The sequence below is a fragment of the Mytilus galloprovincialis genome, chromosome 12 (genome assembly GCF_965363235.1).
Source record: "Mytilus galloprovincialis chromosome 12, xbMytGall1.hap1.1, whole genome shotgun sequence".
In the NCBI taxonomy this organism is placed as follows: Eukaryota; Metazoa; Mollusca; class Bivalvia; order Mytilida; family Mytilidae; genus Mytilus; species Mytilus galloprovincialis.
Genome location: NC_134849.1, coordinates 22,376,145 through 22,392,056, shown reverse-complemented (window position 1 = coordinate 22,392,056; position 15,912 = coordinate 22,376,145). Strand labels below are relative to the sequence as shown.

General features: G+C 33.5%; 1 protein-coding gene across 1 annotated transcript in view; it reads left to right on the top strand.

Annotated features, from left to right (window-relative positions):
- The window catches only part of LOC143055605 (uncharacterized), a 37,299-nt gene continuing 21,387 nt past the window's right edge, over positions 1-15,912 (top strand). The window contains exon 1 of the mRNA XM_076228769.1: positions 1-65. The gene's annotated coding sequence lies outside the window, so the exon portion shown is untranslated. The remainder of the gene's footprint in view (positions 66-15,912) is intronic.

Genomic DNA, 15,912 nt, shown 5'->3' with positions numbered 1-15,912 from the left:
TTGCGATTAGTCGGCATCATCATAACAAATGGCAGCCCCGTGGAGCATGGCATAAATATAAGCAGGTAATATACACTGGATTCTACCGACCGCAAAATGGCTGTTTAGTCAGTCAAGGTCGTTAAAAACTTCCATCGTCATACTGGATTCTCTAACGTAACGGTACTCAAATTGCAACGAGTACCCAAATTGCATCTTTTTAGCGAAAATAGCAGCGGAAATCTTACACGATTTCCTAGAGACTAAACAATTTGTATTTTTATAATTTGATACTATGCACATCTTTCAACATAGGTAAAAATATTTAGATATGCACAAATTGTTCATAGTATTTATCAACAGATGACGTGTTTACTGAAAAAGCAAAATCTATTGAAACGTCACCATGCGACGTCATCAAAACGTCATCTTTTTAAAATGAGCTAATACAATATGTCACAAGTTTCCTTTTCTTAAAAAACGAAGAGTAAGCATGGACTAATATCCAATTGTTCAAAATATTTGAAAAAAAAACAAAAGCTCTGTTATTATAGGTCATTATACTTTTGACGATGCGAATTTAAGCATGGATGCAATTTGGGTACTCCTCATTTCAGAATCATTGATGGTTTGGAGGTCAGTTTAGACCAATTTTTCTATGATTCCATATGGATTCAAAATTAAATTGGTGAAAGCCATATAATGAATAATGATACATCTACACAATAAACATATAATGAAAACTTTTGTCTGAAGTATAAATAAACGTAGGTTAAAAAACTGTCAAAATAGGTGCAATTTGGGTACCCTGACGTCATGACCTTATAGTAGATCTCACGTCGTGCACCAATAACTCCCAAGTTCCGCTCACAAGAAAAATTCCACCATCTGACAGCTACATCTCTGAGATAAAATTTCCGACCCGGATTATTTTTATATCCCGACGGGGGCATAAAGCTTTACTCTTGTCCGTCTGTATGCACGTATGCAATTGGTTTCCCAACTCTAACTTTGCCTCAACCAAATGTTATCGAAACTTGTTAAGAAGATGTGGTATGAGAGTTAATTAAGGCACATACAGGCAAAAAAGACTCATATTAATTTTCATTCTATCCAAGGACAATCATTCAATTGAATCTTTTACCAGTTACTGCTGTAAAATGCACCACAGTAATTGAAGCCTTCAGAGTATACAATTACATGGTGTAGTATTGGCCTTCAGCATGTAATTGTAACAACTTGTAAATTTATACATGTAGGTTTATCTTATATGTATATATGTCACAATATGTTAAAGGGGGGTCTCATTGGGGGTTCCGATCCTGGATCCCGCTTATTGTTTTGTCAGATTCCCGTATCCTGCTTACACTATGTACATTTTGTACGTAAGTAATTCTCATTTTTTTTGTGGTCATTTCCCTGGTCCTGCTAGACCTCATTTCCCATTTTCACAACAATAATTTGACTTTCACATTACACGCTTACAAAAAATTGGCAATAGCCTAGTCAATTTAGCTCTAAAATCACTCAACCTCCAACTAATTGCAACACAAGCTTAATTTTTAGTACAAATTATAATTTAGACTTGTACTAACAACATACTAAAACTATACATTAATATAAATTGCGGAAAAGGTTATTTTGGGTGAAATATGTGGTTTGTAGAGAAAAAATGCTGAAAACTGGAAAAGAAGAAAAAATATTATTTATTGTTGCATTTTTAGACCTAAAGCTTGAGGAAGACAGGAAACCTTATCTTAATAGACTATTATGTTGACCTTTAGCTATTATTATTCATATTGAAGTAATTTTGAGGTGAAAAGAGTGGTTTTTAGTGAAAAAACGTCGAAAACTGGAAACGCAGAAAATCTCCGTTGTTAATGGTTAATATTTATGAAGTTTGATCTATATAGAAAAAAGAACATACTATTTTATGTTTATTTTGTGAAAAATCTTGGCTATTGGTGGTTAAAACTTTCGAATTGGGATATGAATAGAAAATACTATCTGATGTTTATCTTAAGAAGTCCTATAGAAATTTTTTAAATGTAATTCTTGTGTAAATATGATTTGTTCAGAAAAATTGAGAAAATGGAAATAAAAGCTCGGTTATTCGTGGTTATTCATGGTTAAAACTTTTAACATAGAATCTTTATAGACAGACTTTATTATCTTATGTTTATATGCATATATGCATTCCTCTTGTTATCGATATCAATAATAACCAATTTGTTGTGTGAAATATTTTGTTTTACGAACTAATTACAAAATAAGAATTTGTTCATAGTACATGGATGCCCCACTGCACTATCATTTTATATGTCCAGTGGACCGTGTAATTTGGCATAAATTTAGAAAGATCATATCACAGGGAGCATGTGTATTGAGTTTCAAAGGGGCCTTGTTTTCTCTTTGACACATTTCCTGTTTCCATTCTCAATTTTATGTTTTTAAAAATCAAGCTGGAAGTATTAAACCAAGATTTTTAAATTTTCATTTGTTATGCCCCTCACTTAGGGATATTATGTTTTTCAGTCTGTGCGTCCGTTCATTCGTTCGTCCGTCTGTCCTGCTTCTATTAAAGTTTTTGGTCAAGGTAGTTTTTGATGAAGTTGAAGTCGAATCAACTTGAAACTCAATACACATGCTCCCTGTGATATGTCAAAAGTCAATTTCAGTTACGGTCGAATTGGTGGTTTCAATTTTTTTTTTTAAATATTCAAATCCTATTTAGATTTCATGCTATTTTGCACAATCTAACATATTTACATTGTATTAAGAAAAGACATATTTATTGAACATTTTGTATCTATAAAATTTAATCAAAATGACTCTTTTGGTTTAGCGTATCATGCGTATAACATGTTATTTTTGTCATTTTTCAATGTGTGTTTTCGGACCCGCCAGTATAGGGCATATATGCAAATAACACCAAAATGAAATTCATCTATAGATGTTTGTTTAGTTGAACAACAATTTTAGTTTTACGATTTTAAGAGCTTGTCTCACAGAACATACAGAAAACCATGCAAAATTTGAAAAATCGTCCAGGAGGTTGGTTAAAACTTTTCCAGCTAATGAAGTTTTTGCATATCCTAGGTTCAATGGAAACCAGAAAATATATTTTAGACTTCTCCGAATTGTGTATATTTTTAGTAACAAGCTAATTTGCATAATTGGATAAAATTAGTCAAAAATTCCTTCAAATATATGTTTATTTGAAAGTACCTTAAAAGTCACCAAATTAGTTCTATTGGGTTTCTAGCCATTCATATTGTGAAAATATATTCAAAAGATCATAAAATTATGCATTTATAAAGCATTTTCTTTTTTTTGCACACTTAAAGGGTGCTCTCTTTAATGCCTTATTTTTGTATATGTCAATTACTGGCCAAGTTCAAGTCACTGGTTTGCGAAAAGGTGAAGACAGAAATACATGAACTAAATTTCTTTCCACAAATGTTTATTTGATTAAAAAAATATAAAAAATCCACCCATGGCAAATTAGTAAAAATAGCCTGATTTTCTTCTTCAAAACCCCACCTCAAGCCTTTTCCCACATTTTTTACTAAACCAATAAGAATTGTGGGTATATATTGGACGAAATATGATGTTATTATCATTTTAAATGTTCAATTTTGATTATTTTAAAGATTTTATTAATATAAAATACTTTCATGACTTTGCAAATGTATAGGATCTGAATAAATAAGATACTGCAAATTTCACTGAATAATTGTTATCATGAGTTATCTCCCATTATATTGTTCTCCTCACTGCTATAAAGAAGGTAACTGCTCAGATGCAGACTTCCCTGAAACTAGCACCTGAGCCTTTGTGTGTTAGTAGGACCTTACCTAAGCTCTTTGAGTGGCATAAAGATACATCTCCAGTGTTCTCCCCAGAAATTTTGGATAGCATCACATTTTGCGTTAAAAAAAATTAACTGTATTCTTTTTAATGTCATTTAACGAGTCGCGTTGATGCTCTATTTCCTTTTTATGTTTTAGTTTATATTGTTCAATTCATAACTGAGAATACAATAAACTATAACCACAAAAACAGTTGTTTCAGTTTATGTTTTCTTTATTCATTTATAGTTTACAGAATTATTTTTTTTCGTTTGTGCCAAACAAAAATAAATATGTGGTTTCAGTTACCCAACAATAAGTCAAATGAATGAATGGTTCATTATACCTATAGTGCAACCTGTATATATACAAAACTAAATATCTAGTACACAAAATTAACTATTTTTTATATTATATTAAGTAAAGATAAAGTAGCAAAAAAAAAATCAATTTAAAAACTTTTTTTTATCATGTTTATGAAATTCATTGTTTCATGACAGTAGTTTCTTATCTTTACATTAAAATGATATGTATTTTTAACAAAGTTATCTATCAAATAGTCTGTTAATGCGTAGTTTTCCCTCTTGGTATATTTTTTTCTGTCTACTGTCCATCTGTTGTCATTATCGTGAAAATGCGGATTTTTATCTTCTTCTTCTTCTTCTTCTTCTTCTTCTTCTTCTTCTTCTTCTTCTTCTTCTTCTTCTTCTTCTTCTTCTTCTGGAAGTCCACCCTATCTGCAGGGTCACCGCATTTTAAAAAATTATGTTTATTTTTAAAATTGCGTTATTTAAAATTCTATCTACTGGTTAAAATTCAAAATAATAGTAACAGAGTAACTAAAAATTAGTTAAAAACAGGAACTTGTATGTACACTATACATTTAAAATTATAAAATGGATAAAAGTAATATCTTATCAGTTGTTTAAATTTCTCTTAGCAAAGGAAAGTGAAATGAACTACTACTCTGTACTAGTAATTGGTTAAATTTATGGACTAGTATGGTTTCATAATAAGTTTAAATACATGTAATTAAAATCTAAAATGGTAAGGGATACGAATAAAAAAGAAACTTGTAAAAATTAGTTTTAAGTAAAACAGTAGAGTTTGTCAATAGAATTTGGGTCCATAAGATTTTTACAGGGGTAATTGATATTCATATGCTCTAGTTATGATTTAACTATGAAGTACTTAGCTACATCACCTAGTATTAATTAAGTATATAGACAAAGTAGTATAATACTTGTTATATGTTACATTCCCACGACTGACAGCCACTTGCAAGTTAAGCTCAGAACTCAACTGATTGTTGATGGGTTCTTTTAGCATGCAATGCATAGATCCAGTCTTTGCAGATTCGTTCTAAGTCTCTCTGCTGAGACACAGTTATAAGGTCGTTCCTAGAACAGTCAACCAAGAATTCGAGAAGATCCTCATCAGAATTAATTATACTGCAATAGTGGATATGATTATCCTCAAGTAGGGATTTTAGTCTATTGTGAAGAATTTTTCTCACACAATTCAGACTTTCACACTTGATTAGGAAATGTTTATAATCCTCAGGTCCTACCATGCACAATTTGCATTCTGCAGATTTTGTTCCGTCAAATCGGTTGGTAATACTTTGGGTTTTGTAAGTTCCTATAAGTATCCTGGATTTTATTATCCCTTTGCTAACATCTCTTTTATGATCTCTAACACTGCTCCAACAGAAGTTTGGTTTTTTAAAGTTCCAGTTGTTTACTTCCATATATTTGAGTGTTGATTTGCTTCTAGCAGATTCGGTCCATCTGTTTTTCCAGGTTTTGTCTATAACATCATGAGTCAATCGTTTCCAATTTTCATCTGGATTTAGTATAATCTCATGTGCGGATGGAAGATCATAAGATTTGAGAGTTTTGTCTACATTTATGTACCAACTATTTGATTTATCATCTTTTGTAGCTAGCTGTCTAATTCCAATTTTACAATCAATTGAGTTGGGATCTTTTGATATTCTTAGAAATAGGGAAATGACAGCTTTATGTACGAGTTGCTCAATAGATTCGGCTCCGAGTAAGGTATAGATAGCAGCATCTGCAGTTCTTTGTGGTAAGGATAGAATTTGTTTAAATGTTTTTTTCTGAAAAGCTTCTAATTTTTGGATATCAGTTTTAGTAATGTTGAGAATTTCAATTCCATAGAGCATTCTTGGTATAACGTAAGTCCGCCATAGTTTATACGATAATAGTGGATTTATACCATTTATTCCATGTAATCCAGCACCTAATAGGGAATACATTGTAGCTGTTGCAGCAGAAATTCTATTCTCTACATTTGGATTATTTTTCTCTTGTCTTTCAATTCCTAAATGTTTAATGATTTGCTTTTCGTCTATTTTTTCATTAAAAAGTTGAAGATTTATATCTTTATTCTTCTTGTTAATCATTAGAATTTCAGTTTTTTTGCTGTTTATCTTTACCCGATCGTTTTTGTTACAGTTTTCAATGATGCGGAGTTGGGTTGAGGCATCATGTTCTGAGCCAGCACATCGCATTATGTCATCTGCGCACGTTGGGCAACCCACATAATTGGTTCCAATTTTAATTCCTATGTTTGTGGATTCAAGAGTATCAAGGATATTCTTATTATAGGCCTTGTAAAAATTGGCAGAGAGAATTCCACCTTGTTTGACTCCCTGCTCATTTACAAATGTTTCCGAGATGTATCCTTGAGATTTAACTTGTGTAGTTGTTTTGTTATATAGTTCCTTAATTAGTAACCATGAAGCTCCATTAATTCCTTGATGATATAATTTCCAAAATAGGTGTTTATGGTCTACTACGTCAAATGCTTTTTCTGCATCCAGAGTTATTAGAATGAGACACTCGTTTTTATCTTTGGCTTCGTTAATTGCTTCAGAGATGAGAAGAGCAATATTAATAGAGGATGCACCTTTAGTGAAACCTTTCTGAAGCTTGTTTTGATGTTTACTTTACTTAGTGTACCCTCGATTCTAGCTCTAATACAAAGCTCCAAAATCTTACAAATGATGGAAATGACTATGATGCCTCTATAGTTGGATGGAATAGTAGGGTCTTTGTCTTTTTTGTGGACAGGGGTCAGCAGACCTTTTTTGATGACTTCAGGAACATGCTTTGTATAGAATATATTGTTAATTAAGGTAACCAGGAATTCAGTCAACTCTGTTCCACCATATATTAGATGTTCTGCAGTTAAGCCTTCTACATCCTAAGCCTTTTTTTCTTTTTAATATCGAAATACGCTTAGTGATTTCTGTTGAGGTAACAGGTTGAATAGTTATTTCTTGGTTTTCACAGATGTTGACAATGGTTTCCATGTCTAGCTTGTCAAGATTATCATGACCAATGTTGAAGGAAGGATTTGAATTGGTTTTGGCTAATTTTTCAAAGTGATCTTTGAAGACATTATTTATCTCATTTGGAGTTGATGCTTCTTTTTCTTCAGTTCTAAGGGTGTGTGTGAAATGAGAAGAAGAAGACCGTTGAGTTTTAATAAGTCGAAAAAACAGATCCTTGTCCCTATCTGAAGCCATCATAATTTCTTCATGTAGTTTAATTCTTTTGTCAGCGGTTTGTTGCCTTTGCATTGATCTGACCGAACGTTTCGTCTCTAGTCTCTTCAAGTTGTAAATATTATTTTTCGAAGAAGGTGAACCAACCTTTTTCCACAGATAAAATGCCTTTTTTGACGGACTCACAGCTTTAGCAAGTTGTGGAGACCAGCTGATCTTCTTTTTTCTACTAAATTTGGATTTCATACGGGAATAGCTCAAATTTAAAGCGCTAGTAAGACCAGAAATTAGCTGGTTTGTAGCTTGTTCAATACCGTAAGGTGTTCTTATGTTCAGATACTTTCTATCTTCTAATTCCTCCTTCAAATTTTGTTCATAACTTGTTTTGTCAACCTTTTCCCAATTAATTTTACTCACAATATCTCCATTCAGTTGTTTTTGAGCGGTCTGTAATCTGACAGAAAATTCAGCGGAGACGGGATAATGGTCTGATGTGTTATGGCCTTCTTTTATACCTGCGTATATTCAGTTGACTCGACATCATTCTCTCTAGATTTTGTTAGAATGAAGTCTATCTGTGATTTTTAATCACCTTGATGGTATGTATGGTCTATAGGGTAGTTAGATGGTAGCTCTATTTGATTTTCCTTACAAAAGTTTTTAAATAGTTCATCTTGGGTGTCCTTGTATTGTCTTTGAATGAGTTCTTTGATATTTCAGTAGTAATTCTTTTAAGATGTCCAAAGCTGCTCTATAAGCATCGTGCCCTTTGTCGGTACCTCTTGAGGGGAGATATACATTTATAAGACATATTGGGTCTTTTGTGGTTGAAATTTCGATAGCCTGTATTCTGTTATCTCCATCAGGAAGTTGAGAAAACATAGTTGACATGGACTTTCTATACAAAATTGCAATACCTCCATGGCCTCTTGGTCTACTGATTGGAGATAAGGGTTTATTATCATCAATTTGTCTCGAGAAGGTTATAAAATCTGAATGATGTTGTTTCAATAATTCTTTTTCATAATTAAAAAGCCAATGTTCTTGTATTAGTACAATATCATGTTTATCAAGAAGTTCATCAAAGTAGTTTTTATTGGAATTAAAGCCTTTAATGTTGAAAGAGACAATTCGGAGCGGACTTGATTTTCCCAAGGTTATATCATTCTTGTCACAGGGGCTGCTATATCTTGGTCCAGGAGGAATGTTTGACCTTTGTCTAAAAAAGGATTGTATATGTGTTGAACATTCTTGTTTGGTGGCAATCCTACTGTGTCAGAACAATTTTCTGATGTCATTGTCTCACTCCTTTGTTCAACAGCAAAACAGTTTTTACTATTTGAGTTTGAGGAATTTGATATGGTATTGGGATCAGGATTTTCAGGGTAAACATATGGTTTTGCTGAATCTCTAGGATGACCACTTTGTGAAGGAACATTCAGATTTGCTTTCATTTCATTTCCTTTTCTGACAGCAAAACTGTTTTTACTATCTCCTGTAGAACTGTTACTTGAGACATTAGGAACATAAGAATAAGAATTTGTGATAGGCTCTGGTACATTTTTATTAGTGGATGTGTTTATCTGTACCTTTCCTTGAGTAGATGACATGTGGTGAATTTGAGAATGAAGATAAGTAGATGGAGTGACAGCAAAACTGTTTTTACTATCTCCTGATGAACTGTTACTTATGTCATTAGAAACGTAAGATTTTGTGACAAGCTCTGGTACAATTTTATTACTAGATGTGTTTATATGTACTTTTCCTTCAGTAGAGGACATGTGGTGAATTTGAGAATGAGGATGAATTGATGGAGTGACATCAATACTGTTATTACTATCCAAGGGAGATAGTTGTGTTGCAACTGCAGCTCTATGATATATCATTTGTGGATGCTGGGCTTGCATGTGAGTATTTGGTATGTTTTGTGAAGGTGCCATTTGAGTTCTGCTTGGTTGTCTAAACATATAAGGTAGTGGAGCTGGGACTGTCTGCTGGAATAAGAGATGAACTGGTTGTTGTAACCAATGGTTTTGCACTGAAGTTGGAGAAGGTTGTACAACATGTTGAGAGTGTATTGTATGTACAGGGCCTTGTTGGTTCGTATGTGCTGTGCCTTACAGGTTGACTAGGTTTTGACTTTGTTGCCTAAGCGTGAAGAATTGATTTTCAAGGTGTTGCAGTCTCAAATTTGACATTTCACGCTCAAGGTCTCTGATTCTGTTATCTCCTTGTGAACAGTGACAATTAGAACAGTTAGAACTGATTGATGATGGGGTCTGTCTATAACTATGATGGTCAGGTCCATTTTGGTGGTAATCATTTTGACCGAGCTGAGTCAGTTTCATGTTTCTGATTAAGTTATTATTATCTAGTATGGTGTTCTCTAGAGCGGCAATATGTGCTTCTACTACGGCGAGTTTGGATTTTAAATCATCTTGCTTCAGCATCTTTTGTTTCTTTGGTCCAGTTTGTTTAGGTTGTTTTATGGAGTTATTATCTGTCTGCAAAATTGGAGAAGATTTGTTTCTAAGAGCTCCTATATTAGTTGATTGTTGTTGAGCAGTATGAACTTGTTTTGCTGTATGGTCTTGTTGCATGTCATTAGAATTCCCACAATAAGGGTCTGATTTTGGAGATTTTTCAAGATTTCTGTTTATCTGAACTGATTTCACCAAAGTATCTGGGGAGCATGAGGAACCAGTAAATTGAATCATGTTTCCAGCATCTGTTTCTATTTCTGGGATGGATAGGTCGTTTAATAACGAATTACACTGTGTGCATTTGAATTGTTCCAATTCATCAATACTCATAGATTTGTATTGATCAGAAGTTATGTTTTGACATTGAAAATGGAATTTTTCTTCGAAAGTGATACACATGATAAAGTCGAAGTCGATTATGTTCTTAGAGCAACTAGCACAGTTTTTGTGAGATTGGGTAGAATCTGTTGCTACTATTGTCTCAATTGATGTCGAATTTTGAGTTCTGTTTAAATTGTTCAGGAGAGGATCATTTTCATCTCTACTGGATGTAGGTACAATTGCAGAATGGGAAGAAATGTAATCTGATTGTATCCAATTGTTAGAGTCCTGATCAGACAAGAAAGATTTACATGAATCTTGTATGGCTGTGTTCATATTGTTTAAAAATTCTACAGATGGCAATGTACTTAAAATTTCATGTAGGTCATTCTTAATAAAGTCCTCAATCTCGCTACCATTTGCTTCAACAGAGAATGCAGTTTTGTGTAAATTGATTCTGTAAGCTTGTCTCCTACCAACCTTATCATTTGTGATTGGTTTAATACTGAGTGATTCTTCAACTATGAGATTGTTTTTGTCCCTTTTGAAATGAGATATAGCTGTTAATCTACTTGATTTTTCATAGAAAGCAAGAGTATGTTTATGAAACATCAGAAACGCAGCAGGAGAGAATTTCATAACAAGGGTTCCTCTTTTGAATTCAGCCTGTACATTGAGCTGTTCAGTAGATCAATCATCTTTTGGGCTGCTTTGGTTGGATTTAGTGAGTAACTGGTCACTGTTGATTTCCCTTGATTTAATCTATTTGGAGTAAATTGACTAGATAGTTGCAAACGTTCCCTTTTTTTTTTGTCGTGCTTTATGTTTTGCAACTGCTAGACTTGGTGTATATCTATATGGAGAGATTTTCTCTCTGTGTGATCTCCTTGGGGAAGACATTCTAGAATCAGATAACAGCAAAGCAGTCTTTACTATACTGAAGCTATTAAATCTTGACAAAATTTATTTACTGAGGGTCCTTTCCTTATTCCAATAAATCTAGATAAAATTTTGGACAGCAAAGCGGTCTTTACTATTTTGAAGCCAATGAACTTGACAATTTTTACTAAAGTTCCTTTCCTTTCTCTAATAACTCTGGATACATTTTTTTTTTTTTTTTTTTTTTTTTTTTTGGACAGCAAAGCAGTCTTTACTATTCTGAAGCCAATATAAGTTGACAGATTTATTTACTAGAGTGCCTTTTCTTTCTCAATAACTCTGGATAAATTTTGGACAGCAAAGCAGTCTTTACTATTCCAAAGCTAATGTGACTTGATAAATTTGTTTACTTTGTTGTTTTCCTTTCTCTAAGAAATTTGGTAGATTTTGGGCAGCAAAACAGTATTTACTATCCTTGACGTTTGACGAACATATATAAATTGGTGCACAGATGACACAAAGTAAGACAGCTATGTGTAAGATAGGGTGATCCCTATGGACAGCAAAACTGTTTTTACTATCTTGATGATAAAACTGAAGAATGAGGTTATATGATGATTATAATATAGACTATATATAGGGTTATGACAAAAATAGGACGATCTCTAGTTAAATGCTCTTAGCGGAATGTATGTTGATAGTAATGCAGAAGCTGAATTTGTCTGATATATAGGAATGGACAGCAAAACTGTTTTTACTATCCAAATTTTCTGAACCAAACTCTTGTTATCTATATTATGCAGAAGCAATTATAACTATAGTGATGAAGCTGTGTCAGAGATATGGTGTTATTATGATGTTATATATGATGGGATGACGTAGACATAATTTAATTCTTTTCCTTTTTTATAACTGTATCAGGTTCACTTGGATTGTATAGCAATTAGGCAGCAAAACTGTTTTTACTACCTTTACTAAAAGTTATTCTCCCCCTTTTTTTCCCCTCAGAATATGTTGGATTGTGTGATATTAGTTAAAGTTAAAGCTGCATCCTGAACTTATTGGTTGTAATGATGTAAATTCAATTGACAATAGGAAAATCTGTATGAGCAGCAAAACAGTTTTTACAGCTGAGTTTTCAAATTTTGAGTTTTTGGATTTTCTGTGCCTGTGGCGATGCTTTTTTGATTTTGTGAAACAGTCAAACACCATCTGTCTGCCAATGCGTTTATACCAGAGTTTTGCAAGCAATGGGTTGGGGTGTTCACCATCCACGTACACGTGCTTGAAATTGTATTGGCTACGAGCCTTTGCTCTTTGTCCATTGTGAACTTTGGTTGGGCGGGTTAAGTCTAATGAGAATCGTGGTGATCTGGCGTTATCCAAGGCTGAGGTATTAAGCTGACGGATTACACTATTAATAGAATCAATTTGTTTTGAAAGTTTGATGTCGTCTTCATAAAAAGAACGAGGTTCAGGGTGTTTTTGTGAAGAGTTGTATTCCACTAACGAGTAATGAGGGATTTCGAGCAAAGTGACTCTTGGTGTGTTTTTTTTCTGGACACTTTTATGGCTAACATAATATCCTCAAGTTTGTCTTTTATGTATTTGATTATACTGGAGGTATTTTGAAAGCGTAGGTTTAAATATCTACCAGATTTTGCAGTAATATCACAGTTTCCAAGCCACACATAAACGTGAATATTTTTATATCTTTTGGTTCTTTTGTGAAGGTTGTTACGTACCCAGAGTATAGAATCTCTCAGTCGTGAGCCAGACTGGCTTATAAACTCTATCTTTAGCTCATCTAAGTTGGTAACTTCACGTTTAATATACGAGCCTTTGCTATCAGATAGCAAAACCGGTATATATTTTTGCTGAAGACCTGATGTTTGGATTTTAATCTGCCTCAAGCTCCTTCTAATGTAGCTATCAGTCATGGGAATAGTCTTGCCTAGCAAGTGTAATAACTATTAACGAAAAGGGGGGGGGGGTATTAATACAAGGATAAAAAATAAGAACTGAGATAAAAGATAAAATGAGGTCACCTGGTTTGTGTATAATCCTACATGGTGGAACTATTCAGCAGAGAATGCTTTTTTAAAGTTATTTCAAGGAGAAAGAAAATTCAAAAATTAATTAATTGTGGAGTTTGTTAAATTATTTAAAACTTTTAAGAATGTAATTAATTAAACTTTACGCTATTTTAATGATGCTTTTGTAAATTTTACTATTTACCCTTTAAATGGCGGGAAATTTAATCTCGTTCTGCACGGGCAGAAACCCAAGTTTCTAGTTTAGTTAATTACGCTTTATTCCACATAGTATTTTGGAATAAATGTGTATTAAATGTTTTGTAAGGTTGAATGTATGGCAAATAGGGTGTGACTTTGTGAAATTCCTGAAAAACTCTCAAATTTTCTTCTGTGTGAAAATCCACGACCACGCTGCTCATGCCTCGTTTGTTTTCATCTCTCGTCCGGTTCCTATCCGTAGTTTACACTAAAATGTGCAATGGCGGCCTTAGAAAAATATACGAAAATGAGTCCGAGAATAAGCATTGTTTGACAAGAGATTGTGAATGAATCAGACGCTTTTAATACATTAAATGGATTAAACATAAACTTAAGCCAATTATGATAACTTTTTAAAGAAGTATTAAACTTATTTTAGCTGTAAACCAAAATTCTCGCTCTCGTATTACCGGAAGAGAAAGAAAGTAATTATTGGAGAGTTGCACAAATAAACGATCTTTTAAAAAAAAATAATAATCGTTTCAAGCTTTGAAATTTCTTAATACGAAACGTAGATTTTAAATTGTTTTATGATTGCATTTTTCCATGTCGAAATTGGTGATTGCAGACACCTGTTATTAGTCATGTCACAAGTGTCAGCTTGAGATATTCGCATCTAAACAGTTATCACCTTGAGGGCAATTAACACCTAGCTATTTAATCTCTTAATTGCCTCTAGTGTCCGACTTAAAGGGATTACAATTAAAGGTGACATAATTTTTATGATCATAATCGATAATAGATGAAAGTTCGAAATTGAGGACAGGTAAAATAGCATCTTCAAAATAATTATAGCGTCGCGGGAATAATTATAGCGTCGCGGGAATTATTATAGCATCACGGTGAAAAAATGTAGTCGCGGTGCGACGCGACGCTAAAACGGCCTGAGGAGAACACTGAATTCTCACTTTGTATTGATGTCAATGTTGCAATATGTAGAGACAAGTCAGCTTAGTGCTTCAGCCCGACAATGTCCTGTCACTGACATTGACAGACTGGTTGTCAGATAATGAGAGATTACAGAAAAGTATAGCTGACATCGAAAGTTTATGAGGCTAAGTGGTGAAGGCATTTAGTTTGCTGTTGCTATAATGACCACAACGAACGTCAAGTTTAAAGCAGGTCTTGAACTTCCGTACAGAAAACTGATCAGCTGAACAGATGCAAACAGCATGTACAGCAGGTAAATAATTATATATAAAATATATATATAACAAATGAATCACTGTGCATAACTAATAAAAAGAACTAAAGAAGGGTCTGCCAGTACATACCAATCATAGCCAGGGGGTTTGAGGGATTTGTACGAAAGTTACCCTTCCCACTCCTCCTGGATGACTATCGCAAGTCAATGTAACCTCCCCATGGAAATTCCTGGCTATGGGCCGGGGCCTGTGATGAAATATCTATAGTATTAATGAAATTTAACAGCAGCTGTAATCCTTATACAGTTTTGGATTCCAAGTACAGAGTCTCTGGCAAACCAAATTAAGAAAATCTATCCCAGGGTGGGATTTCCTGGGTAACAATCACCAGGGACAGTCTATACTTTGTTGGTGTAGAAAGTCCATGGGATTGCCAGTGGCGGATGAAGGACTTTTCATAAAGGGGGGGGACACTGACTGACCCAAGGGGGATCGCTCCAGTCATGCTTCAGTGATTCCCTATATAATCAACCAATTTTTTTCCACGAAAGGGAGGCCCCCCTAAATCCGCCTATGAATGCAGTCACTAGATATTTAGTGACAAATATATATACCATCATGTATGTACATTAATATGTTTTTACTTCCACTTCTACTTCTACCACTAAGTGACTTCGCATACATTTGTACATGTAAGGTTGAATATCATGTTACTGTTTGGTTTGCGCTTGCAAACTTAACAAGTCAAAAAATAATTTAAACAAAAGTTAAAAAAAATCTGGCAAAATATAATATTTAATAATCATGATAATACATGTAAATTTACATTGTACATACATTTCCAATAGGCAATACTTTTTTCTATGCCCGATTATTGGACTTATTATGGTATAACTTTACCTGAAAGTCCATCTGTCGGTCTGATATGACATTGAGAAGTTATATATTGAACTACCATTTTTGAAACAGCAACATGCGCTCATGGCGAAGCTGTTCGTGTGTCTCTTACATTGCAAACATACATGACATAGGTACCAAAACCCAATATTAAGCATTACATTTCAGTATAATTTTGGATCAATAATGTTACAAGATTTTTTTGTACAACTAGGGCTCAAGTAAGTTACAATCAAATACATAAATTAATAAAAGGGGTATAAAAGTCAGCAACCTAATGACAAAAGTTTCCCAAATCAAAAATATCCTTCATATCTATTATCAACATGCAGATTACAATAACAGGTGTAGTACATGTATTATCTACAATGTATGTCAAGCCCTAAATTGTTCCTTATCTTTCGTATGAACTGGGAATAAATTTAACAGAAACAGTGGTTGTCATTGGTTCTTGTTTTGATGTGAAAATATGCTGTTAGTTTTCTCAGTTGACATTAATTCTTCATGTCGAGGATTTCATTATAACCA